Genomic DNA, 26,460 nt, shown 5'->3' with positions numbered 1-26,460 from the left:
AACTCCACACCCGAAAAACAAATAACCCAGTGAAGAAATGGGCAGAAAACATGAATAGACACTTCTCTAAGGAGGACATCCGGATGGCCAACAGACACATGAAAAGATGTTCAACGTCGCTCCTCATCAGGGAAATACAAATCAAAACCACACTCAGATATCACCTCACGCCAGTCAGAGTGGCCAAAATGAACAAATCAGGAGACTATAGATGCTGGCGAGGATGTGGAGAAACGGGAACCCTCTTGCACTGTTGGTGGGAATGCAAATTGGTGCAGCCGCTCTGGAAAGCAGTGTGGAGGTTCCTCAGAAAATTAAAAATAGACCTACCCTATGACCCAGCAATAGCACTGCTAGGAATTTACCCAAGGGATACAGGAGTACTGATGCATAGGGGCACTTGTACCCCAATGTTTATAGTAGCAGTCTCAACAATAGCCAAATTATGTAAAAAGCCTAAATGTCCATCAACTGATGAATGGATAAAGAAATTGTGGTTTATATACACAATGGAATACTACGTGGCAATGAGAAAGAATGAAATATGGCCTTTTGTAGCAACGTGGATGGAACTGGAGAGTGTGATGCTAAGTGAAATAAGCCATACAGAGAAAGACAGATACCATATGGTTTCATTCTTATGTGGATCCTGAGAAACTTAACAGAAACCCATGGGGGAGGGAAAGGAAAAAAAAAAAAAAGAGGTTAGAGTGGGAGAGAGCCAAAGCATAAGAGACTCTTAAAAACTGAGAACAAACTGAGGGTTGATGGGGGTGGGAGGGAGGGTAGGGTGGGTGATGGGTATTGAGGAAGGCACCTTTTGGGATGAGCACTGGGTGTTGTATGGAAACCAATTTGACAAAAATTTCATATATTAAAAAAAAAAAAAAAAGAAAAAAAGAAAATGTAGTTTGTATATACAATGGAAAAAAAAAGAATTATAATTTGGGGTATGTAAGTCAGTAAGTCAATCAAAAATTCACAGATAGGTCTGAGGTCCCTGAAAAATTAATTTAATGAGAATTTTCTTTTTTTCCTTTTCCTCTTCTCCCTCATCTTTTTTCTAAAAATTTTTAAATGTTTATTTATTTTAGAGAGAGAGAGCGTGAGAAGGGGAGGGGCAGAGAGAGAGAGGCAGACATGGAATCCAAAGCAGGCTCCAGGCTCTGAGCTGTCAGCATAGATGCTGACGCAGGGCTCGAACCCACAAACCACGAGATCATGACCTGAGCCGAAGTTGGACACTTAACCTACTGAGCCACCCAGGCAGCCCTCCCTCATATTTTATCATTGTACTATTTATTTGAAACTATTATATGTCATCAATTTTAAGGTGCATTTTCCCCCCTGGATTTTATCTCTCTGCAATATGGATGTCTCATGGTTAATGGAGTCTTACAAATGATTGGTAAATTTTTTTCCTTCTTGGAGGCACGTGCAATAATGGTGCATCTTATAATAGGTGACGTCTTAAAAATAATGAAATAAGGCGTTGTCTAGACTTTGTGCTAAGTCCCTTGCATACATATTCTCATTTACTCCTTATAATAATCGATTAATTTATCAGTATATTTCTTCCTATCAAAAATATTTATTGAGCTAATGTAATTAATAATTAACATGTATTGAATAGGCATTATGTAAGATATTTATAATACTCTATGTACTTAGTACTTACGATGACCCTGCAGGGTAGGTATTGATGTTATTTGCATTTTATATACCAATAAACAGAGGCATTCAGAGGTTAGGAAACTTGCCAAAGTCATAGAGTTGGTAGAAAGTAAGACAAGACTCAAACCCGTTGCTTTGCCTTCAAAGCCTGTGCTATTAACCACCACCCTACATTGCTTCAAATGTTTATTACTATTATAATTATCATTGGTGAAGTACTTTGCCATTTACAGTAAGCTTCTCAAGTACCCAGTTTTATCTTAGCCTAATAACTTGTCAAATGCAAATTCTTACATATATTTTTCATTTAAAGATTTAAAACACTGCTGAAATACATTCTTAAAAGCCTACTTAGAAAGGTATTAGCTAATCAAAGAAACAGCAAAGGAAGCCAAAAAGATGAAACTCTTCACTTCATTAAGGCCAAATAAATAAAAGTTGGGTCAGAGTGCATGCTGATTAGTATCTGAAGGACAGTTGTCTACTTGGTTATGGAAAGGCAAATTATCACGAAATATGAACTTTTAGGCTGAGCTGTAATTCTGCATTTCTAACTAAGTAAGGAAAATACTATCCAAACCAAATGGATAAAATAAATAGATAAAAACAATGGATAACAATAGTTTGTAAAATGGATCACTAGAGTTGGTAAATATGATAATTGAGCTTAGGCTGATAACTCTTCCATATAGCTTCAATTTTATAGGGAATGACCTGAAAATTCAGAACATTAATGTACTTGAGTTAAGTCTATTGTTTTGTTACTCTAGTGATTTATGGCTGACGAAGAAGTCTTCAAAAAAGGGACTGTGTCTGAATGGACAGAGGAATTAGATTGACGTTGCTTTTAAATTCTACCCTTTTCATCTATTAAATAACCTAGAAATATCATAGCCACAGAATCATTGGTTTCTAGAGGTAGAAGGCCCACAGGGGGTTAAATATTTCCCACTTACACAAATAGAAGCATGAACTTGATAAGACAGCAATCACTGTTTCACTTCATTTCCTCTTTGCTGGATGGCTTCTTTAATATATTTTGTTCTGTTGTGTAAGTCTTCATAGGTATCTGACCTGGGTTTATTAGTTTTGTAAACTCTTATTTTCTGAGACTACCACCTTCTAATCTCCTTCTGGCTAGTGAGGGTAAAAATGTGATATCTAGCTTTAACAAAGGGCTAGAAATCTAGCTGTTTTGAAAACTGGACATCATTTCCCAAAGTACCCCATGATTTATGCCAGAAATGATCTATGCTTGACCCTAGATGATTACCTTTTAGTCAAAGATCTCAGGGGTGAATGAAATACCAAAGGGTTAGTAACCAAAATGAGTAAATTAAGTCTTCCTTTTATCCAATCCCAAACTTTTCCTTCTTCCTGTCCTTCTTTTCTGTGGTTTAAAAACTGATCCCCACAAAAAGCCTTTATCTCACAAAACAGACAGTAATTATTTATTTTTGCTTTGTACAATACCAACATTTCATTGGAGTTCACTGTAAAATGTTTTGCTTTTTAAAAAATAACAATATATTTGTCAAGGAATTACAATAGCTCTAGGGCTGGAATGTACCTCAGAGATCATTCATTCCAATTCCCATATTTGCAAATGGGAAATTTTGTTCCTAGAGTGATTAAATGCTTTGCCCAAGAGTGTATAGCCAATTAGTGGCAGACATAACTAGAACCCTGGTCTCCTGACTCTCAACTTAATCCCTCCCGCCCCCAAATTTTCCAATTAATTTTGGTAACTTCCTGCAAATGAGAGCAATGTCCATGAAACTTTTGGGGGTGGGGGGAGGAAAATAGCAAAAGACCCTGACAGGTTGCAAGAGATTTCTCTTTAAGACAAGGCTTCAGAAACGACCTTTGAGGGCATTTCCCGTTTTTCTGATTAGTAGGTGAAATAACCTTTAGCTGAAGAAAAGGGCACCCAAAGAGCAGAGTAATGACAGAGGAATTACTTTAGCAATTACTATTACAATTACAAGTACACCTTTGAAAATAAATAGAGAAACCAGTAACTCAAAGAACATCACAGCCTATGAGAACAGAAATATCAATATCAAACATCTAGGCCATTCCTTTGACTTCTCTGGTGGAAATATAATCAAACCAAACAAACAATGCCCCTTTTCCCTAATAAATGCTATTTTCTACATAGTTACATGCTATTAAACCTGAAGAATTACTTGGTTTCTTTTCATTACTATGAACCAGAGCCTCATCTCCTCTAAAATAGAAGTAATATAACCTAACCAGGCTACTTCATATGATAAACATAAGTTTAATAAATGATCAGACTGAGAAACCATTCTGGCTTTGAGTGAAATGTCTGCACTCTGTTGGGGCTTTCTCATAATGAGAGTAGCTTTTATTTGCAACTTTTTAGACATATTATTTAAGTGTTGGCCCCAGCCTCCCAGGGCTCTGTAGGATATGGAGGAAGACAAAGTACATTGCCTGAGATCAGAAAAACCTTAAGGTCACCTTTGTGTAACCTATTCAGTTTAGGATAACTGAGTGAGAGTAATTAGCAGATGTCCATACGAGAATGCCTTTGACACTTCCTAGAACACAGCCTTTGCTCTGCTCATGATGGCATCATAAACAAAGCCCATCTTAGCATAGCAGAACACTGACTGGACCTATTCAACTCTTCACTGGAGCAAGTGAAATTTGCTTTCACTTCCTTTATCTTTCTTAAGAATGCATTGAGAAGAAATTTTTTAAACATCTTCTCAGATATCCACTTTACTAGATACTCAAGTACCTGATTTTATATATATATTTTTCCAGAATTAAGAATTTTGGGGGGTGCCTGGAGGCTCAGTTGGTTAAGCATCTGACTTCAGCTCAGGTTATTATCTCATGGTTCGTGGGTTTGAGCCCCACGTCAGGTACAGTGCTGACAGCTTAGAACCTGGAGCCTGCTTCCAATTCTGTGTCTCCCTCTCTCTCTGCCCCTCCCCTGCTCATGCTCTGTCTCTCTCTTTCTCAAAAACAAATAAACATAAAAAAAAAAAAGAATTTGGTTTGGGCGGCATGGAATATCAGTGGGAAAAAAAGATCTTCACAACTCTGCCCACTGTCATTCACAAACCCACTCAGGACCATGACAGTTTTCTTGTGCTCCTTCTCTGTTTCCTCCTTGGTGGAGAAAAGCAGTGTCTTTTAACAGTTTACCCATTAGGGATATCCTGAGAATAAATGAAGCTATTCCATTATGTGTCACGATAATCCTTTAAACAAAGAACCTAGATAACGCTCAAAATTTTAATACCTAGTCACAGGGTCCAAATTTCCTCACTCTCACTGAGGTTTTTGAACCTACAAAGGTTTTACTCTGAGTTCTGTCATTGGTTCAGCCATAGGGACAGCTGAACACCATTTCTCAGCTCTGTACCAGGCCTTTCCTATCTCTAAAGTAGGTATTATCTTTGATGTCTTAAGCAGAGCTTCTAAGTAATTCCCACATCCAATTTAGAATAGGATTCTACCTACACAGATGATTTTATAAGTCATATCAAATAAAACTATTTATGCCTGTGTAGCATCTTTTTAAATATAAACAGATTTCCTCATTCATTGACAGAAAATTAAGCTAAGATTTAGAGGATATGCTTTCTCCAAATTTGAAGTATTCTTCATGAACCAACTAATAAGGCATCAGCCCAGCTCTGTTCCTTGACTTAAAGTTTCTGTTTCAGTTTTCCCCTCTGGGGTGAGGCCTAGAGATTTTATGAGAATAATGAAGTCACCACTGGATTAAGATAATCCCCTGGACCAAAATTTCCTTCCAAATAACATTAGTTATTCTGTGGACTTCGTGTGTTGCTGTTCATGTATTTATGCATGAGCATTTTTATCTCTGTTTCCTGGGCACTCCTTCATTAAATTAAATTGTTTTCATGTTTGTTTGTTGGTTTTTCTGTTAGTTCCCCTTGACCACATCAAGATTCTTGATTTCATGCTAAGGCTTTGGGATTTTGAGAATGAGTTTCGCTACCTGGTATAAATGGGGGTTCCAGTTCAATCTAAGAATTTCAGAAATTTGCCTTAAGTTGTAATCAGAGCAAAGGAGCCAGTGTCAGAATATTTCTGTCTGTAATGGAAATAACCAGAGAAATGAAGAAAATCTTTCTCTACTCTGTTTTAACCAACTCTATTTTAGATTCCAAGGCAACTGTCTATTTAATATCAGGGCCCCTTTAAGCAGAAGTTTTGACTTTCAATGAATTTAACAGGCTGCGGGCTATTAAATGACTGACTCTTCTTATAACAGCTCCCTCTCTCTTTTGTTTAAAGAGTTGAAAATGGAAATCACATAGTCTAAAGTTTCTGATTATTTTACCTTCCTAACCTCACCCCTTTAACCCATTGGGAGAGAAACAGTGTTTCAGGAAGAATGTCTCAATTTTGGTTTCCCTAGAAGCAGACCCTGAGAAAATAATTTATGTGCAAGTAGTTCTTTTGGGGGAGGTAATCCCAGGAAATACCAGTCCAGGTGTGAGGAAGTAAGACCAGGAAGGAGTCAACAAAGGCTATATGATTAAGTAAATCACTACTGTGGGTAACTGGAGCTTATTCCCACTGGGCACCTCTTGCAACTGGTATAGAGCCCATAGCTCCAAGCTATCTTGGAAGAGGATGAGAAAACTAGGTATTTATATAACAACTCCAACAACTGCCACTGGATTTTGGTTGAGAGCTTCTGGTGGGAAGAGTGTGCAACTTACTAGTAGTATGTCCTTGATGATGTCATTTAAGTCATCTGAACTTCATTGCCTCATGTACAAGTTGGAAATGAATCTTGCTTCACAAGATTGTGCTAAGACTTCCATACACTAGTATATTAAAGGGCTTTTTAAGTTACACAGTTACTATACAAATGTTATTTTACAGATAACAGATTACTGTTATTAATATAAGTAAATGCATGTTCTGTTTCCTCAAGGAGTATTAAACTTTATGAAGAAGTTAAGCCATATACACAGGTAAGTATCAAAAGCAGTTCACGATGAATGCCATTAAAGAAAAGAAGTCTTCCCTGATAGCACAATGAGTTAGGTGTCCAACCTTGGCTCTGCTGCTTATTAGCTCTAGGACCTTGGAAAATTTACATACCTTCCCCAAGTCTCATTGTTCTTTTTTTTTCTTTTAAATTTTTTGTTTTTAATGTTTATTTATTTTTGAGAGACAGAGAGACAGAGTGAGAGCAGGGGAGGGGCAGAGAGAGAGGAAGGCACAGAATTTGAAGCATGCTTCAGGCTCTGGGCTGTCAGCACAGAGCCCGACATGGGGCTGGAACCCACGAACTGTGAGATCATGGCCTAAGCGGAAGTTGGACCCAGAGTCTCATTGTTCTTATATATGAAATAGAATCACAAAATTATTCATGGAGTTTTTACAAAGGTTAAATTAGATAATGCATATAAGGTGTTTAGTACTTATTAAATGATGGTATTATCATCATTACTGTCACTATTATTATTTTGGCTACTGTTCCTTAATGGGGTTCAGAGGAGGGAGGATCACAACTAATTTGGAATGTGATAGGCTCCAGAAGAGTGTTGTTAAAAAAGATAGTGGATGTGAAGGCCCTTAGGTTAATTCTTCCTATCATCAATTTTAAGGAGTGATTATTTATGGGTAAGGTTGTGACTTGGGCATTACAGTGGGCAGAATTATGCCAGGCAGAGATGAGAGCAGAAAGGCATTCTTTTTTTTTTTTTTCAACGTTTATTTATTTTTGGGACAGAGAGAGACAGAGCATGAACGGGGAGGGGCAGAGAGAGAGGGAGACACAGAATCGGAAACAGGCTCCAGGCTCTGAGCCATCAGCCCAGAGCCTGACGCGGGGCTCGAACTCACGGACCGCGAGATCGTGACCTGGCTGAAGTCGGACGCTTAACCGACTGCGCCACCCAGGCGCCCCAGAAAGGCATTCTAAGTGTTAAGAAACAGCATGTGGAAATGAGTATGGACAGGGATGTGATGAGCAGGTTTTGCCAACACTGAGCATTGTGGTTGAGTAAAAACGTGGGCCATGATCAGAAGAGGAAAAAGAGCCAAGTGGGGGATGAAATCAAAGCATGTAAGACCATGAGGGTCAAGCTAAAGAACTGGAGACACAATGAATGTTTTGAATACCTGAGTGACTGGGAATCATTCCTTGCTGGGTTGTGCTCTTGAGCCTTCAATCCACTCACATGCTGCCTCTTCAGTCCTGAATCCAGGGCTGGCATTGTCTTGCTTGGTTTTAATTTCCTACTTCTTACTTTGTCCTTCATGCTCTTCTTCCCACTCTCCAACATCATACTCTTCTCTTTTTTCATCTTTGTTTATGCTGAACCTATCACCTGGAGTCCCTTTTCCCTATTCCTTTTATCCTTAATCAACTCTGTCCCAGCCTGTCATGTGTTGACCAACCTGCCTATAGTGATCCCTTCTGCCTTAGCACCTTTAACACTTTTTGTCTCTACCACCCAACTGATCCATCACTCTATAAGAGTAAGGCCTTGGATAGCAGAATATGTGCTTTCTATTTTAATCTTCCACACATTGTTGAATGTGCAGAAAATGCTCAGCAAGTACTTGGCTGATGAGATAAGTAGCCATAAGATACTCAAGGGTCTCAGATTGTGTCCATAATGTCAATGGTGTCTTTCTCTAATATGCCTAGTTACAGTTGATGGAGCAAACTATGACAGGCCTGTAATAGCCTCTTCTCAGCAGTGTCTGGTGATGTTGACGTTACATGGCTGCTCTGTGAAATGGGAACTGTGAGTTTCCAGGTAGCAATTTGTGAAGAAAATCTGATTTATTCTATAATGCTTCAGATATAGTTGACTTTTGTGCCATTAAATTGAGTTGCTTATGAGTTGAGTTCTGCTGAGCTATAAGTCAAGAGACTTAATTTTAGTTCCAGCATTGTCATTAATTAGCTGTGTGACTTTGGGCAAGTGTTTTTTTCTCTCTATTAATAACAACCATCATTTATTGGACACTAAGTGCTAGGTACTCTGTGAGGTACTGTACATCCATTATTTCATTTAATCTTTACATCAACCCTGTGAGGTGGGACCATGACTATTCCTATTTTCAAATGAGGCTCAGTTCAGTGATGTAATTTGCCCAGAGATACAGAGCTAATAAGTGACAGAATCAGAACTTCAAATAGGGAATGTCTGATTCCAACACTTATGAGCATAACCATTATGTTTTACTTCAGTTTAAGTCTCGGCCTTAAATGAAGAGATGAGATTGGTATCACTAGAACGCTTTTCAAGTTTATTACTTTTCTGTAAGGATGCTTTTCAAGTTTATTACTTTTCTGTAAGAACACATGTTATTTCAGGCGTGAAATTGACACCTGTTAATTTGTAATCTAGCCACAATCAACCCAGTTTCTGGCTAATATTACTCTAGTTTCCTTGAAGAAACTCTCACTTCCACTCATACCTGGCAAAGTTTTCAGGGTTTCGTGGAGGAGGATACCAGCTTATGACCCAGACTAGGCAGGTTTCACATTTCATCCTTGGGTTGGTGCTTGGTTCAAATGTTGTTATGTGACTTAATTCAAGCTAGCAATAACCAAGCTTGGGACTTATACTCTGACTTTTAGGGGAAAAGAAATATTCAGTAACACTGAAATTGAACTTGGTTGGCAATCACCCATGTTGGTGGCAGTCACCCATGTTGTGACTTGGAGAACCTGAGGATTAGCCAACATTGGACAGAGCAAATAGCCCAAAGATAACATTGTGTTATTCCCAGAACCTAGCCTCACCTGAAGCCAGGCCTAAGCCTGTACTCACCAGATAATTGAGTCACTGTTTTCCCTTTTGGAGGTTCAGTTTTCTGTTACTTCTATCAAAAGATAATATGCGACTTTGGCTCTTTTCTTTTTTTTCACACAAACCTACCAAAATCTTATTGAACAAGTAATTTCTTCAGGATCAGGCCCTGCCATAGTGCATCGGGCTTTGAATCATCTTTAATTATTGTAGGAAATATATTATTTCAGTGGATGTAAAGGTACCTAATTTATCATGTGATAAAATATCTGTTAAGTGGTACAATGAAACTTTATGACTCCCTTTTGCCAAAAGGCTTCCTGATCATTTGCTTGTTTCCAGAAGATGTTAATTGCTAATTGTCAATGTTCATTTCAGGAAAGTGAGCTATTGCCTGTGATGTCTGTTAGCTTTAACTGGCAACTCATTTCTGTCCCTTCCATTTCTTTGTAATTACATTTGAACTTTGCAACCAAAAATCATTTAGGTTAAGGCAATATGACTTGATTGAATGAATTATTTCTGCACTTTTACGTAAGTCATTGTATTTCATTGAAGAAAAGTCACAGAGTTTTAGCGTTAGAGCAGACTTTTAGAGAAGAGCTTTTTCAGCCCCCCTCTTCCCCCCCCCCCCCAATTTAGTAGAAGAGGGTAATGGCAGGCAGACATTGGCACAGAGTCATGTAGTAGTTGGAGGTTGTCACGAGCTAGAATCAAGGTCCCTTGACCTCAAACCAGGATGATTTTCACCACAAGACACCACTTCTCCACCCTGTCCTCACATATTATGTGAATATAAACTACAAAAACTTGAGAGATATGGCAAATAGGTACAAGTCTGCCTAATGAGAATTCACCTCATTCAGTTTCCACATTTTCTATTCCAACCACCTGTATTCTTTTTTGAGACAGGCTAAAGGGAGCAGCAATGCCACCTGAGTGTCCAATCAGGAAGGTTACCAGGAAGTTAATGTACAGTATGGTACATGTTTTGTTTTGTTTTGTTTTTTGAGAGAGAGAGAGAGAGGGTGCATGCACATGCATGTACGCAAGTGGAAGGAGGGCAGAAGGAGAGAGGGAGAATCTTAAGCAGGCTCCACTCTCAGCACAGAGTCTGATGTGTGGCTTGATCCCACAACCCTGAGATCATGACCTGAGCCAAAATCAAGAATCAGACGTTCAACTGATTGAGCCATGCTGGTGCCCCAAAGTATGTTACAATCTTGGGCATTTTCCCCCAGAAATTAAAGAATTTGTAAGGGGTATTGTGCTTGGAAAAGAAAATAATTTTCTAGAAAAGCACTTATAAATACAGAAAATTCTTCAGTTTTCATTAGTGGAGATTTGATCTATAATTCTGCTTGGCAGTACTGTTAGAATTTCAATTAGTTAAATATCCTTAAAAATAAGAATATCGCAATTATTCATTACACTCCGTAAGTTTATTTCTCCATTTCAAATTCACTCTGTCCATCAAGATTTGAACCATGTAAGGTTTATTGCCAACAAGAGAGAATATTGAATTTATTTTAGTATTACTGAGTTCACTATAGATTAAAGCCACTTGGCAGTTAGTAGAGAGGCAGGAATATTATCCTAAGTTTTCACCCTAAGGGGTTTTATTCTTTATTTTTTCCCCCAGTAGAAAGTTAACTTGTATATTGCTGTCAAAGATTTGTCAGAAATAAGAAGCAGAGGGGAATTGTAAGGGAGACCAATAGGAGACTTGGAAGCCCAGATAACTTATTTGGACTATAGGGACACGTTTTTAAAGGTGGCTTTCACTCTAGTGACAGTAAACAACTAGAAGTCCCTGAGGTTGGTTAACCAAGGCATGGGCTATCACACAGTCTTTTGGAGTGAGAAGGGACAGTTGCAGAAATTGCCTTTTGAAAATGGGTAATGTAAGTGATGGCCCTTTTCTATTGTCTCCAAAAACTGACTTACATTGCAATTCATCAGTAGAGCACTAAAGACACAGTTTAGGATCTCTGAAATTTCCAGCTTTTAATAGATTGACTTAACAATAGAAAGTGAGAGCCTCAGTTCAGAATTAGAAACAAATTAAAGGTTTATAAAGTAAACTTTGATTTTGACACCAAAAACATATCAAAAATATGTGTTCAATTATTGCTTATTGTTAGTAGCACTAAGATAAAAATAATAAGAAGAAAAGTAACTTTGGGACATATGAAAATAAGACCCTGTATAATTTTTCCTATAGTAAGATGATTTGGAGGTGGCTTTACATTTCTCTTAAACAAAAAGCAAGTAGTACTATTGATCCCAATAAGTTGGATTTTTAAGTGAAGACAATAATCTTAGGATCCAGTTCTATCTTATTTAAAAGTTGTTTGGAGCTTAGTGAATGCCTTTTAGAAAGTGTTGAATCCCTGTAAACAATTCTGCCAAGCAAAGAGGAAAAGTTCCCACTCTCTGCTAGTAGTAAAGCATACTTTATGGACTCAAAATGTTAAAGGTGAATGGACAAGTTTACTGCTGATATAGTGTCCTGTCTCTGCTATTTTCTAAAGCTGCACATAGTAAAGAAAAGAAGGCCTGTTAACAGGAATTGCCCCCTTGGAGATGTGAATGGGAGTGGAAGGAGAGCAGGAGACCAAGCGAAGGGATGGCCATTTAACAGAGTTGGCAGATGTTATGAAGGTGACTGTGTTAAAAATGTGAAAAGGCCCTCCAGAGCCTCTTCACAAAACCACTACAACAAAACAACTACCACCACAACCTCTCAGGATAGTGAAAGAGGGGAGAAGAACCAGATGGTAGGTCCTTATCACATCTGATAGGCAGGAATAATGTCAGCTCTCCCTGAGCACCCTAACACCCCCAGGGTCTCATAGGGTCCACAGTCCTACAAGGCCAAGTCACACAAGAGTTGGCCTTTATCTGATGTCTGTGCAGTTATGTGGATCCATATATGAACCCTTCTTTAAGAACTGAGAATGCCTAAGTTTGAAGAGATCTACCATTCCAATTAATTTTGAAGATTAAATAATTAATGCAGTCTTCAATAGATACTTATTGAGACTTTATCGAATGTCAGACTTAATTGGTCATAACTCAGAAAGGCTATCTATTTATTGAGCAGCAACTATGTTCCAAGCATGATGCTAATTTGATAAGATGGACATAGGCTCTAACCTTTGGGAGTTTTTAGTCTAGTGAGGAGATAGGCAGCAAGCAAATAAATGAAGAATGTATAAATTGTTGTAATTACAAAAAAGAAAACAAACAAGAACAGTGTAAGATAATACTAGGAAGAAGAAAAAACCTGAGCACAAGAGGTGGATCATGACTTGTTCTAGGTCACTCAAGAAGTTAATGGCTGACACTCAAGAAGTTAATGTTGAATCGATTAAGTAATTATTGAACTTTTACTATGTACCAGGTACTATTCTAGGCACCAGTGATATAACAGTGAAAACAAAACAGACTGAAGTCTCTAACTTGATGGACCTTAAATTTTATTTGAGGAGATAGACAACAAATAAATGAGTATATGAAACATAGTATTTTTGAAAATGGAGAAATTAAGAAAAACAAAGCAGGAAAGGGGGGTAACTGGATGTGGAGTGACTATATTAAGTATCTTGATCAAAGAGGCCTCACTGATAAAGTGACATTTGGGCAGGTACCTGAAAGAGGTAATGGAAGGAGCCATGTGAGAATGTCAGAGAAGAACACATTAGACAAACTCTAAAAGTAGGCACTAACTACAGGTGGCTGTTTACATTTAAATTGATTAAAATAAATATAATTAAAAGCTCAGTTTCTCAATTGTCCTGGCCACATCTCCAGTGCTCAGTAGCTACATTTGTCCAGTGACTATCATAGTGGAAAACAGAGGTTTAGAACATTTCCATCGTCACAGAAAGTTTTATTGGGTAGACAGAGGGACTCATTTGCGTGTATAGACTTTCAGAAAAAAGAGAGGGTCTGGAGTGTTTGAACATAAGCAAAAAGACTGTTGTGGCAGAAGCAGAAGATTGAGTATGAGTGTAGGAGTTGGGGGAGGTCATGGTGGTAGTTGGCAGTGATAGGAGCTCATGTTGAGTCTTAATGGTAATTGTCAGCTTTTCACTCTGAGTGAAATTGAGGAAGCCATTGGAGGAAATGGAGCTAAGGAATTAGGTGCTCAGTTTTATATTTTGAGAGATCATTCTAGCTATTCTCTCAAGAATAGCTAGAGCAATTCTTGAGCAGGGAGGCTGATGAGCAGATTCTTGCAGTCAACCAAGAAAGAGATGATAGCTATTTGATTCAGGTGAGAACCAGTCAGACTTTAAATATCTTTAAGATAGACCTCATAGGACTCACCAATAATTCATGTGAGAGGTGATGGTGATGTGGATTGGGTTTGTATTATTAGAGGTAGCAAAAGTAATTGCATTCTGATTTTATATTAAAGGTAAAACCGACAGGATTTTCCAGTAGAACATGTAAGTGGTGTGAGAGGAAAAGAGGAGTTTGGGGTGATTGAAGTTTTGAGGTTTGAATGAATGGAAGATGGAGTTGCTCTGAACTGATATGGAGAGGATTTGGGGTATACCATGTTTAGGGGAAAGATCAAGAGTTCAGTTTTGAACAAGTTAACTTTAAAATGCCTGTTAGGCATCAGTATAAAGATGTCAAGTAAATAGTTGCATCTTAAAGACTGGAATTCAGGACAGAGGTCTGAACAGGAGATGAAATTTTATAGCCATGAACATGCAGATGTCAATTTAAGCCCTGAGACTAGAGTGGGGACGTAAAGGGGTGTGAGAAATGACCCGTTGGGAAGTCTACTGTGAAGAGGTCAGGGAGATAAGGAGACACCATCAGGAGAGACTGAGAAGGACTTGGGGACTTGTTGTGGAAAACCAAGAGGGTTGGTGCTATGGAAGCCAAGGAGGAAATGATTTCCAGGAAGAGGAGTTGACTGTTAGAAGGTGGAGGGAGAGGGACTGTAAAGAATCTCCCAAACTGAGGAGCTATTTTGAGATAGAAAAATGAAGCAGGCAACTCCATACAGTTTACACAGTTCTTTTCAGGGTAGCTTACTGACAGAGAGGGTCAGGCACATGATGATCCAGACAGCTGTGCAGTTGTTCTCTGCAAAGCCTGGACCTTGGTCTACAGATTTTATCCAGCAAGAAGATGTACAGGAAGTTGTTGTGGTGAGGTCAAAGGGTCTTCATACACTTAATTAATAGCTCACACTTATGGACCTTGTAGTGCATCTGTGTGTCAGGAGGGCAGGAAGCAGAAACTACATTATCTCTACTAGTTATCTGAGCAAATTTAGGGAAGACTTAAGAGCAAGCTACCCTACATTCCAGTCAGGGCATACACTAACCTCCAAGGGAGCTGGAACACGTAGTCCTAAGGGAGGTCATCGTGCGGTCATCATGTGGACATCATGTGGCACCAGGCCAAAGATGGCGTCCCTATTGTCAGAATTCCGATAGTGATCGACTGTGTCAAATGCCTCTCACCGTTCAGGTAAGATGAGGCGTTAAAAGCAACCATCTGATTTAGCAGCATGGAGGCCATTGGTGTCTTTGTCAGGACTGATTTCAGGGAGGTGGATTCCAAAGAGAATGAGAGGAGAGAAAGTGGATAGGAGTTTTGCTATAAAGGACAGCTGAGTCAGAAATGAGGCTGTTGGTTCTCAGGGGGAGAAGTGGGTCAAGATTGTTTTATTTTGTTGAGATGGAAGAAATTACAGCAATGATAATTCAGTAGAGAGGGAATTCTCATCACGAACAAAAGAGGGAGCAATTACAAGGAAAATATCTAAAAGTAGGCAAGAGGGGATCTAGTGTATGTTAGGGGGAATGAATTTAGGTAGGAGCAAAGATAGTTATTCCAGGAAGCAAGCAGGAGAAACAGGAGAGAAAATAGGGCATCCGGACAGAGATGCAGATGAATATGTAGGTGTGGTAATGAGAACATATGGAGATTCTCTTCTGATTGGATCTGGTATTCCAGCAAAATAGGGAGCAAGAACATTAGCTGAGAGAGAGAGAGAGAGAGAGAGAGAGAAGAAGAAGAAGAAGAAGAGAAGAAGAAGAAGAAGAAGAAGAAGAAGAAGAAGAAGAAGGAGAAGAAGAAGAAGGAGGAGAAGGAGGAGGAGGAGGAGGAGGAGGAGGAGGAGGAGTTTGAGAGTGGGGGAAAGAGATGACCACCAGGGCCTTTTTAAGATTAGTAGTTTTTCTGTGAAAGGGAGGTATAATATGCAAATGACTTCCAAAGACCTATGGAGGCATCAGACTGATGAAAAAAGCTGACAAGTCCAGCTTGACAAGAAATGGCTTATTAAAGTGATATCCAGAAAGACACGTATCTTGGGTGGTTGCAAGACCAATAGATCTCCATGACCCCACCTCCCATTAGACCTACTTTTATAGCCCTAGATTCTGGGGAGTAAATTTCAGGGAACTATTCACAAGGAAATGTTTGAGAATCAGTCATATATCCAGAGCAGATCAAGGACATTATGTCCCAAGGGTGTACTTAAGGGTGAGGTTAAACAAAAGAAAGAATGTTGGTTTCAGGGTGTGCTCAAGAAGGCTTTAGGTCACAGAGTGGTCATCAGGGAGGGTATGTCCAAGATGGTATTAGTCTGGTTCAGACAGTGGTCATGAACTTAAAGGCAGAGGATTTCTACAAGTTAGAGTTTTTTCCCCAGGTGTGTTCAGCTACACAGGTATAAATTCAGGGTTGTAAATAGTTGGACTTAGCTGGGGTAGGGTTTGGGTAGAAAGTATGAAAATAAGAAGAAGGGACAAGGAGATGGGTGTTGTGTGTACCTCAAAGAATGTAATGATATATCATGAATGCAAACTGGGTATGGAGGAAATGACAACATGGGAGCTGTAGGGGATAGGAGAACAGCATTAGGATTAATGGATTGCTTGTCCTGGATGTGGACAAAGAATAATCAGAGTGAGCTGGAATGATAAGAGGTGGTAGGTGGGGAGAGGGATATTTGAAATTGAGAGGATGGAGATTGTTAGGAATGACAAGATCCAGAGTATGCCTGAGGGGGGGTGAATGACTGAGGTCATGTGGGGCACAAAGCCATTGGACGAGAGGAAGGAAGTCAAGGAATTAAGATGCTTCGCGATTGAAAGAGTTATCTACATGGATATTAAAGTCATCAGGAATTATGAGAGGAGTTGTATTGGAGAAAGTGACGAGTGAGTCAGGACCTAAAGTCTCCAAGAATAATAGAGCTACCTAAGGGTTTGTAGAAGCATTTAACAAGGAGAAATAGTAAGCAGTATAGCCATCAGAGGAAGTGAGGGCCTGTTAGATTTCCCAGATAGACCTTCTCCCCAGGCTGGCCTAGCTGATTATATGTCCTGTATTCAAGATTTGAGAATTTACTTGTGACTTTAAGCAAACCACTTAATCTACTGTACCTTAGTCTTTGTGTCTATAAATTGAGGTAATAACATTTCTTTCACCTGATACAGGGTCATATGAAGAAACAAATAACAAGTGTGAATTACAATGTAAACCATATTGTTTATGTAATTATAAAAGCTTTGTGGGGGCGCCTGGGTGGCGCAGTCGGTTAAGCGTCTGACTTCAGCCAGGTCACGATCTTGCGGTCCGTGAGTTCGAGCCCCGCGTTGGGCTCTGGGCTGATGGCTCGGAGCCTGGAGCCTGTTTCCGATTCTGTGTCTCCCTCTCTCTCTGCCCCTCCCCCGTTCATGCTCTGTCTCTCTCTGTCCCAAAAATAAATAAAAGTTGAAAAAAAATAAATAAAAATAAAAGCTTTGTGTTATTCTTATTACTAACACTAGTCCTTCACTCATTTTTCATGAATTTGCCCCCAAATATCTACCTAAACTCATGTTTTTGTAACTTGGGCTCATCGAATTTTGCCCATGTCCTCTTGTGAAAGTTTTCTCTTGTGAAAGAGATCTCAAATAGACAAAATCTCTGATGGCAACCTTGTAGCTAACAGTTCACTAGAAGGCAAGTGCCATGAGAACAGAGACAATGTCTGTCTTATTCCTCATTTTATTCTTAGTGCTCAGCAGAATATCTGACACATAGTAGGTACTTAATAAATATTTGTTAAATCGATCAGTCACTAAACCAATCAGTCAGTTGGTCAGTACTTGAAGAAAACCTACCTCCTTTCAGCCTGCCTCCTTTCTAACTGTTCCTCATTTGCAAATTCATGCTCTTGTCAGGCCAGACTATTTGCATTTCCAAGAACATATCATTTACTTTTACACTTCTGTACTTTGCTTACATTGCTCTGTCAACTGGAATTTTATCCCTGCTTTTCCAAATGGTAAAATTCTACTTTCTTCAAGGACCAATCACAAAATAACATTTTTTTATGTATTATGGAATGAGATGGATTTATTCAGACACTTCAAGACTTAACAACAGCAACAAAAACTATGTATAGTTTCCATTGTATCCAAAAAGCTACAGAGGGAAATGAGGTGTAAAATAATATCTCTATGTGGTTAGCAGGTTAGTCTTTCAGGATTATTGATTGTTCCACTAAGTGGGGAATGAAAATGAAAACCAAAGAACTAAATATCTAACAAACAAATGTTTGTTTGAAACTTTATAAAGCAAAGATATTAAAACACCTTCTATTCTTTAGCATTTCTTTGAAGGGAAACTTGGTACATTGACCTCTTCAAATTTATAGACAAACACTCACTGCTCCTGGAGAGGAAAGTAACAGGGGCAGGAAGAAATAAGACAAATGTCATCAGATCCATATTGTGGGGCCTGATTGCTGCTCAGAATTGTTAAGAGATTGGCTTGTTATTTTATTGTAACTATCACAGTTAAAGAATTTATGTTGAAATTGTGCAGTCCCTAATGGAAGAAAAAATTAAAGAATTTCCTAATTAAATAATGGGTAGAGGTGGGGACTATGGTATTTAGAACAAGAAATGGTAGTCATAGGATTAATCTTCATTTTGAAACATTCTCCACTGTCTTTATTAAAAGTTGTTCACTCCTTACTTTCTCTCTCCAAGGTATTCTGAACATGCAGTTAGGCTTATATTAACCATATGTCATATATTAACTATATGTATCATGGAGGGGGGGCAAGGAATAAGCATTTTCATTGTTCTTTATAGGCAAAGATGAATCTCGTTATAATTATATTCCCAATGGCTACTGCAGCCTCAAAAGTATTCAAAAGTAGTATATGCCTGAGAAATAGTTGCTAGGTATATAGGTTGTAAGTAGGCTCTGTGTTGACTATTTTTTTTTTATTTTTTTTAACTTTTATTTTATTTTTGAGACAGAGAGAGACAGCATGAATGGGGGAGGGCCAGAGAGAGAGGGAGACACAGAATCGGAAACAGGCTCCAGGCTCCGAGCGGTCAGCACAGAGCCCAACGGGGGGCTCGAACCCACCGACCGCGAGATCATGACCTGAACCGAAGTCGGATGCCCACCGACTGAGCCACCCAGGCGCCCCGACTATTTTAAATGTATTTCTTTTTTTTACATTTTTACAGTAGTTTCCTGTGGGGGTAATTACTATTATTATCTTCATTTTAAAAATGAATGAAAAAACTCGAAGAGGTTAAGTTCTTGTCCAAGGTCTCGGTTAGTAAGTGGCAGAGCCTGTATTTGACCTTAGACAGATTGACTCTGGAGCCTCTACTTCTGAGAACTTTGCAATTAAAATGAGGGTTTTAAATACAGCACTCTCGTCTTGAGCATCTCAAGTTCATGTTTCAACTGCCAACTTTACACATCATTTTTGTGAAGAACAGGATTTGCCGAAACCGTATAGCACAGAGGGCTGCTTGCTGTCTTCTCTTACATGGCACAGTTATTGCAGCCTCTCAACTTTATTTCTATTGGCAAAATTAAGTCACTTGTTTTAATCTCTTCTTGAAAACTTAATTTTCAACTCCCAGAAGTTCTGTGTTTCTGGAGAGTCAGGAAAAAAGAGCAACGTATGAAAGAGGAATTAGAAGAATAGGGTAATTAGACCGAGTGATGTGTGGCTGGGCCTATTTCTATAGGTGCAGTTTGGTATGGAGCAGATCTTAGTGGGTCATAGATCTTGATGTTTTCTTTGCCTTTCTGAGAAATTTTCCCATCCATTCTCTCCTTCTTTGAACTCCTGATGTAGGAATCTAGATTATGCAATTTAGTATTTGACTTTGTATTGTGTAGATGTTTCTTAACTGCAAAATGTTCTAAAATTCTAAGATTTTCCAGAGTCTCAGAGAATGTAAATGACTTGCCTAAGGTCACAAAGCAGGCAAGTGACAGGGCTAGAATTGGAAGGCTGGTCTGCTTGTTTTTAGATTAGGAGTATAGCCACCAGATCAAACTGCCTCTTGCCCTTTACATTGGATTTTTAAACATCTCTGACAATATTTATTATTGCACTTAGCTAACAGACATTTATAGAATGCCTCCTATGTGCTGTGAATGCAGTAGATATTGAGGTACAAAGAATAAGCTGTGGTCCCACCTCAAAGAATTCAGGCATAGAGACAAAAAAATTCTCTGAAAACACATCCTCACAGGTGGTGAGCAGGAACAGAGATGTGTAGAGAATGCTCCCAGGGCCTCTCTGTTTGCCCAGATGACTCCCTGGGCAGGAGTTTCCCAGATACAGTGGGAGGTAAAGAGAACACTTCAGAGGGATGGGCTTTAACAGTGGCTGCTGACTGAGAGGATGGTGTGAGGATGAAGTGGGCCACCTGAGAGGAGGCAGGTGCTTGGGGAGTGGTGGATGAAGAGACTGAGAACTGTGGACAAGGTCCAACCTGTGAGGGGCTTAATATGGTATACCCTGAAGGACAGCCTTTATCCTCTTGGCAAATTACTGCTGGGTTTTAAGCAGGAAAATATGATCAGGTAATATTCCATCTACTGTTTCTGAAATCCCCCACACAGACTCAGGTTGGTGCTGGGAATATAAAAACATGAAGCTGGGATGCCTGAGTGGCTCAGTCAGTTAAGCATCCAGCTCTTGATTTTGGCTCCAGTCATAATCTCACAGTTCGTGAATTTGAGCCCCACATCAGCCTCTGTGCTAACAGTGCAGAGACTACTTGGGAGTCTCTCTATTTCTTTCTCTCTAACCCTCCCCGCCATTTCAAAATAAATAAATAAACTTAAAAAAAACCCATGAGACCAATTAGCTTTTTTTAAGAAGTATAATGTATTGAGGTGGCCAATTAACTTAAAACAGATATTAGATTCGGTGATAAGTTTTCAATCACATATGGACTTTCAGGAATTTCTGGAAAATTGCACACTTCATTAAAATTTAGCAGTGTGTTGGACAACTATAATGCTTTATACATGTGGTGGTTGCTGTAAAAGTCACAGCCTTTAAGGGGTACCTGGGTGGCTCAGTCCGTTGAGCATCCTACTTCAGCCCCAGGTCATGATTTCATGAGTTCGATCCCTACATCAGATTCTCTGCTGTTGGCACAGAGCCCATTTCAGATCCTCTGTCCTCCCTCTCTCTTTGCACCTCCTCTGCTAGCACTTTCTCTCTCAAAATTAAACAAGTAAAAAAATAAACTATATTAAATAAAATAAAGGCATAGCCCATATATTCTGTCTCTTATTTTTTTTGCATGTTTTTATTGAGATGTAATTCAATACCATAAAATTCACCCTTTTAAACTGTATATTTCATTGGTTCTTATTTTGGTATATTCATAAAGCTGTGCATACATCACCACTAATTCCAGAACATTTATTCACCCCAAAAGAAGCCTTGTACCCATTTAGCCATCCCTTCCTGTTCTCTGCTCCCTCTTTCTATCTCCTGACTATCACTAAAAGTCTGTGGACTTTTTTCTAAAAGTTAGGTTATTCTGGACCTTCATATAAATAGAATTACACAATATGTAGTCTTGGTGAATGGCTTCATTCACTTAGCATTAATGTGTCCAGGTCCAGCCATGTAGGAGCATGTATCAGTAATTCATTCCTTTTTATGGCAGAATAATATTCACTTGTGCTTGTGTGTGTGTGTGTGTGTGTGTGTGTGTGTGTGTTTGTGTGTGTATGTGTAGCTGACCCCCAAACAACGTAAGTTTGAACTGTGTGAGTGTGCATATCCATCCTTTTTTTTTACAGTATGGCACTAAATGTATTTTTTCTTACGATTTTTGTAATAACATTTTCTCTTTTCTAGCTTACTTTTTGAGAAGAATACAGTATATAATACATGTAACATACAAAATTTTGTTAATGTTTATGTTATCAGTAAAGCTTCCAGTCAACATCAAGCTATTAGTGGTTAAGTTTTGGAGTACCAAAAGTTATACATGAATTTCTTACTGTGGGAGGGGTCAGTGCCCCTAACCCGCATTGTTCAAGGGCCACCCGTGTATGTATCTATGCATGCATCTATGTATGTATACCCACACATACCACATTTTGTTTATCCACTCATCAACTAAAAAAAAAATTAATGTGTATTTATTTTTGAGAGGAAGAGAGACAGAGTGCAAGCAGCAGAGGTGCAGAGAGAGAGGGAAACACAGAATCTGAAGCAGGCTCCAGGCTCTAAACTGTCAGCACAGAGCCCAGTGCGGAGCTCAAACTCATGAACTGCGAGATCATGACTTGAACCAAAGTCGGATGCTTCGACTGAGCCACCCAGGTGCCCCATCCACCCTTCAATTAATGGAAATTTGAGTTGTTTTCATTTTTTGGCTATTATGAATAACATCACATCTGTGTATAAGTTTTTGTGTGGACTTATGTTTTCAGTTCCCTTGGGTGTATGCCTAAGGGTAGAATTCCAGGATTGTATGGTAACTCTGTGTTTAACCTTTCAAGGAACAATTTTACACATCATCTGTATCATCTTACATTTCCACCGGCAATATACAAAGCTTCCCTTTGTCCATATTCTTTGTAACACGTGTTATTAATTTATTCTTTCTTCATGTGCAGTCGTTCTCCATTGGACACAAACACCAGAATCTCACTATAATACTGCCCTACATACATGCACATATATGAAGTAGAAATGTAGAAAGAGGCAACATGGACTAATTAGTGGAAGATGCTCAAAAGGAACTTGAGGGATACATACTGAGCATTTAATTATCAGAGGGTGACAGTGGATATTTCAAACTCACCTTGTCCTTCATTTCTCTTTGGGTTATTTCCTTATATATTGTTTATATCCTACATTCCCTTCTATAGATAGTGCAATATAATAACATTCTCCAAAGATTTTTTAAGAATACTTTGATAGACTTCTTCTGGGTTACAGTATAAATTGAGATTCTTTGCTTTTCTTCGGCTTGCCCCGTAGATGTTTGTAAATTGACCTTTTGTCTTATCTATGATACTTGGATATTAAATATTGCAAGAAGATATCGTGAAGCTAAGTTTTACCAATGACACCACTGTATTATAAGCCTCTGTCTTTATCTGGGGGGCCTTTTCAGTGATAATAGACAAGGCTATGTTCCCAAATTGCCAAGAATCCATAGCAAGAAAGTAACATTCTAAGATGAGATTCACAGAGACATGTCAAGGTATGACTTTGTCTCTTTCAATAATACTCCTCATTGCTTATTTAAATGATTGAATTGCTTTGGCAGAATAGAGGGTGTTTTCTGCTCTGGGAGGAGATTAGGAAATAGGTTGCAGTTTGGAGATATAGTAGAGGCCGTCAGTATTCTGTCCTTATGTTTTTAGATGCACACCAGCCCAAGGTGTAGATGCCTACACCTGTGTCTCTTTGCCTGAGGCTTTTCCTACCTTAGTACACTGCAGGCCAGAAATACCAGAGAGTTAACACTTAAGGAACAGTCCCTAACCAATGACTGATAAGAGTTGGTGTTGTGTATTAGTTTCCTCTTGCCGCTATAACAAATTACTACAAACTCAGCAGTTAAAACAACACAGATTTATTATTTTATACTTCTGGACATCATAAGTTCAACACTGGTCCCATGGGGCTAAAGTTAAGGTATCAGTAAAGCAATGTTCCTTCTAGAGGATCTAAGGGAAAATCTGTGCCCTTGGTTTTTCCAGCTTCTGAGATTGTTTGGCTGTGGTGCTATATCACTTTGACTTCTGCTCCTAAGGTCACATTTTCTTCTCTAACTCTGATCCCCATGCTTCCCTCTGATAATGCCCTAATGGTTACTTTGGGTCTGCCTATAACCCAGGATAATCTCCCCATCTCAATATCCTTAATCTAATCACAACAGCAAAGTCCCATTTGCCTTGCAAGGTATACAGACTCTGGGAATTAGTATGTGGATGTCTTTGGAGGTCATTGTTTACCTCAGTGTGTAAACACCCCAGTTCCCTCACTTTTTGAGTGTGAGAACTCTGAGCATATGTTCTACACAGTGCCCAGGTATTCCCAGTGAGATTTAGCTCTAGCTATCCACGTCGGTTACTAGCTTGATGACAAACCCTTTTCTGGTTTCCTTCCCATTCTTGTTTTACTGCTCCCCTATTTCCTGGAATAATCTCCCAAATTCAAATACTTGCATTCAAGTCTGCTTCTTGTAACTGAATAGTTTAACTTCTGCCAGCCCTTAGAAGAGTGAGTTTCTTTGAGTTCTCCAAGAATGATGGAAACAGATTAAAGGACAGAAGAGCCCGCTTGAAGGAACTCCTACTGATCAAATCAGGGACAATTGGAGCATCAAAATAAATAATGAGCACAAAGTATTATAACCTATTGACTAAAGTAAGAATCCAGGAGTCCATTAATACATAAAAACAATAACAACAAACAAGAAGTGGAAGCTCTTTGTTACAGTCAAAACCCAACTAATAAATAAATGTAGGAGGGAGGATGGAATCATAAATCATTATTTGGAAAACATAGTATAACTGATCCAGTCAAGAATAGTCAATTCAGCAATTTCCTTGCTGAAACCAGGAAGTGAAAGTGAGAATAACAGGAATTAACATAATCTCAAAGTATTTTCCTACAAGATCATTACAAAGGGTAAATGAGTAACTTTACAGTGGAAAAACCTGATAGACATTACCTTATCCAAATGACCTAATTGGTTGATGGGATGTATTCATAGCATATGCCTTCTGATATGATATAGAGAAGAGCTCAACATCACTTCTATGGTATTCCAGCCCAAAGTGTATAACTTGGATCTAATCTTGAAAAGAGGTGTGGCAAAACCAAAGTGAGGCATATTTTATAAAATAACTGGCCTGTTTTCTTTAAAAATGTCTGTGTCATGAAATACAAGGAAAGATTAAAGAGCTATTCCAGATTAAAGATAGGAAAACCTAAATGAAACATGTGAGCACGTGGTCTTGTATTTTTGTTTTCCTCTGAATAACATTATTAGGGCAATTGGAAAAATCTGAGTAAGAGCTACAGAATATATGATAGTATTTTATCAATATTAAATTATCTTGATTCTGTAAATTGTACTAATGTCATGTATAAGAATATTCTTATTTTTCTATGTTTAGAATACCTAAAAGAATATTCTTGTTTTTAGGAAACACATACTGAATTATTTAAGGATAAAAGGACATCACATCTGAAACTTATTCTTAAAACAGTTCAAAGAAAGGGGACTGGGATATAAAACATATATAATAAAATGTTATCATTTGGAGAATCTGGATAAAGTGTCTGGGAATTCTTTGTAGTATTCTTGCAACTTTCATGTATGCCTTAATTGTGACAGAATTTTTAAAATGTAAAAAAGCATAAGTGATTTAAATCCTTGAGTTATCATCCTGCTTGCCTGCAGGGTGCTATCTTGTCATTATAAGTAAAATGTCCTTAGCATTCTTTTTTTTTAAATATATTTTTTAAAGTTTATTTATTCATTTTGAGAGAGAGAGAGAGAGAATGGCGGAGGGGTAGAGAGAGAGGGAATCCCAAGCAGGCTCTGCATTGTCAGTGTAGAGCTCGATGCAGGGCTTGAACCCAGAAACCACTAGACCATGACCCAAGCTGGAAACCACGAGTCAGACACTCAACTGACTGAATCACCCTGGTGCCCCTGTCCTTACCATTCTGAAGCCACAATGTCCATGTCTTTCCTGTGTCCCAAGGATGTGTTGACTACTGAGTAGAGTTTCTGATACCTTAGCAGAGCACTGGATTTAGGATCAAGAAACTGTAATTTGAGTTCTGGCTCAGAAGTTGTGAGACCTTAGAAAAGTCATTTTAATTTTCTTGGCTTTAAACCACGTCTGGAATGGTAAAGGTTTGAATTAAGTGATTCTTCTTCATCTCTTCCAGAACAATCATTTATGATTGTCTCATGTCCTTTGATTATTTAAGTAGCTGAATGTATTCTTCTGGATGTGGTTCATGATGACTCTTAAAATAAGTTCCACTTGATGTGACTACTAGAATTTCCATGAAAGAAATTTCCAACGTAGGGTTATTTGTTTGTTGCAAAGAGGATAAAGCTAGCTGAAACACTCAACAAAAGTATTCAGTTTGTGATTCCATATACTAGAGTTCTCGCAGGTAGGAAATTTTATAAGTTTAGGTAAGCAAACTTCATATTAATGACTATTGGGAACAATTTTCTTGGTGTAACAAATAAGCCGTTTTGCTGAGTTGGGATTAAGCTGGTTTGCTTCCAGAACCTCCAGGCAAGCATGAATTGCCAACTTGTGCTGAAAGATAGAATGAATGGTCTAGTGGAAAAATCTAGGAACAGGGGGATCTGAGCCCAGCTACAGCATCAACCCCACAGTTGCTTTGCTCCTTGATATTTGGCTGGGGGTAATTCTTTAGTCATTGCCCTTCCTCTTTCTCAAATAGAGGTAATGAGGCTTGAACCTCTCCTTGGCTCTCAGGAATGCTGCAGTGATGAATGAGCATGCCATTTGCAAACTACTATGAATCCTCTGCTAGGGAGATATTTAAGTAACAAGGCATCCTCATCAGAATACAGTTAGGTCTCACTACAAAGCCAACGCCAAGAGATTTTTTCATATTAGCATGATCTAGAATGTATTGTAGATAGCCACGCAG

Source organism: Leopardus geoffroyi, chromosome A2 (genome assembly GCF_018350155.1).
Source record: "Leopardus geoffroyi isolate Oge1 chromosome A2, O.geoffroyi_Oge1_pat1.0, whole genome shotgun sequence".
Lineage (NCBI taxonomy): Eukaryota > Metazoa > Chordata > Mammalia > Carnivora > Felidae > Leopardus > Leopardus geoffroyi.
This window is presented reverse-complemented; position numbering follows the sequence as displayed.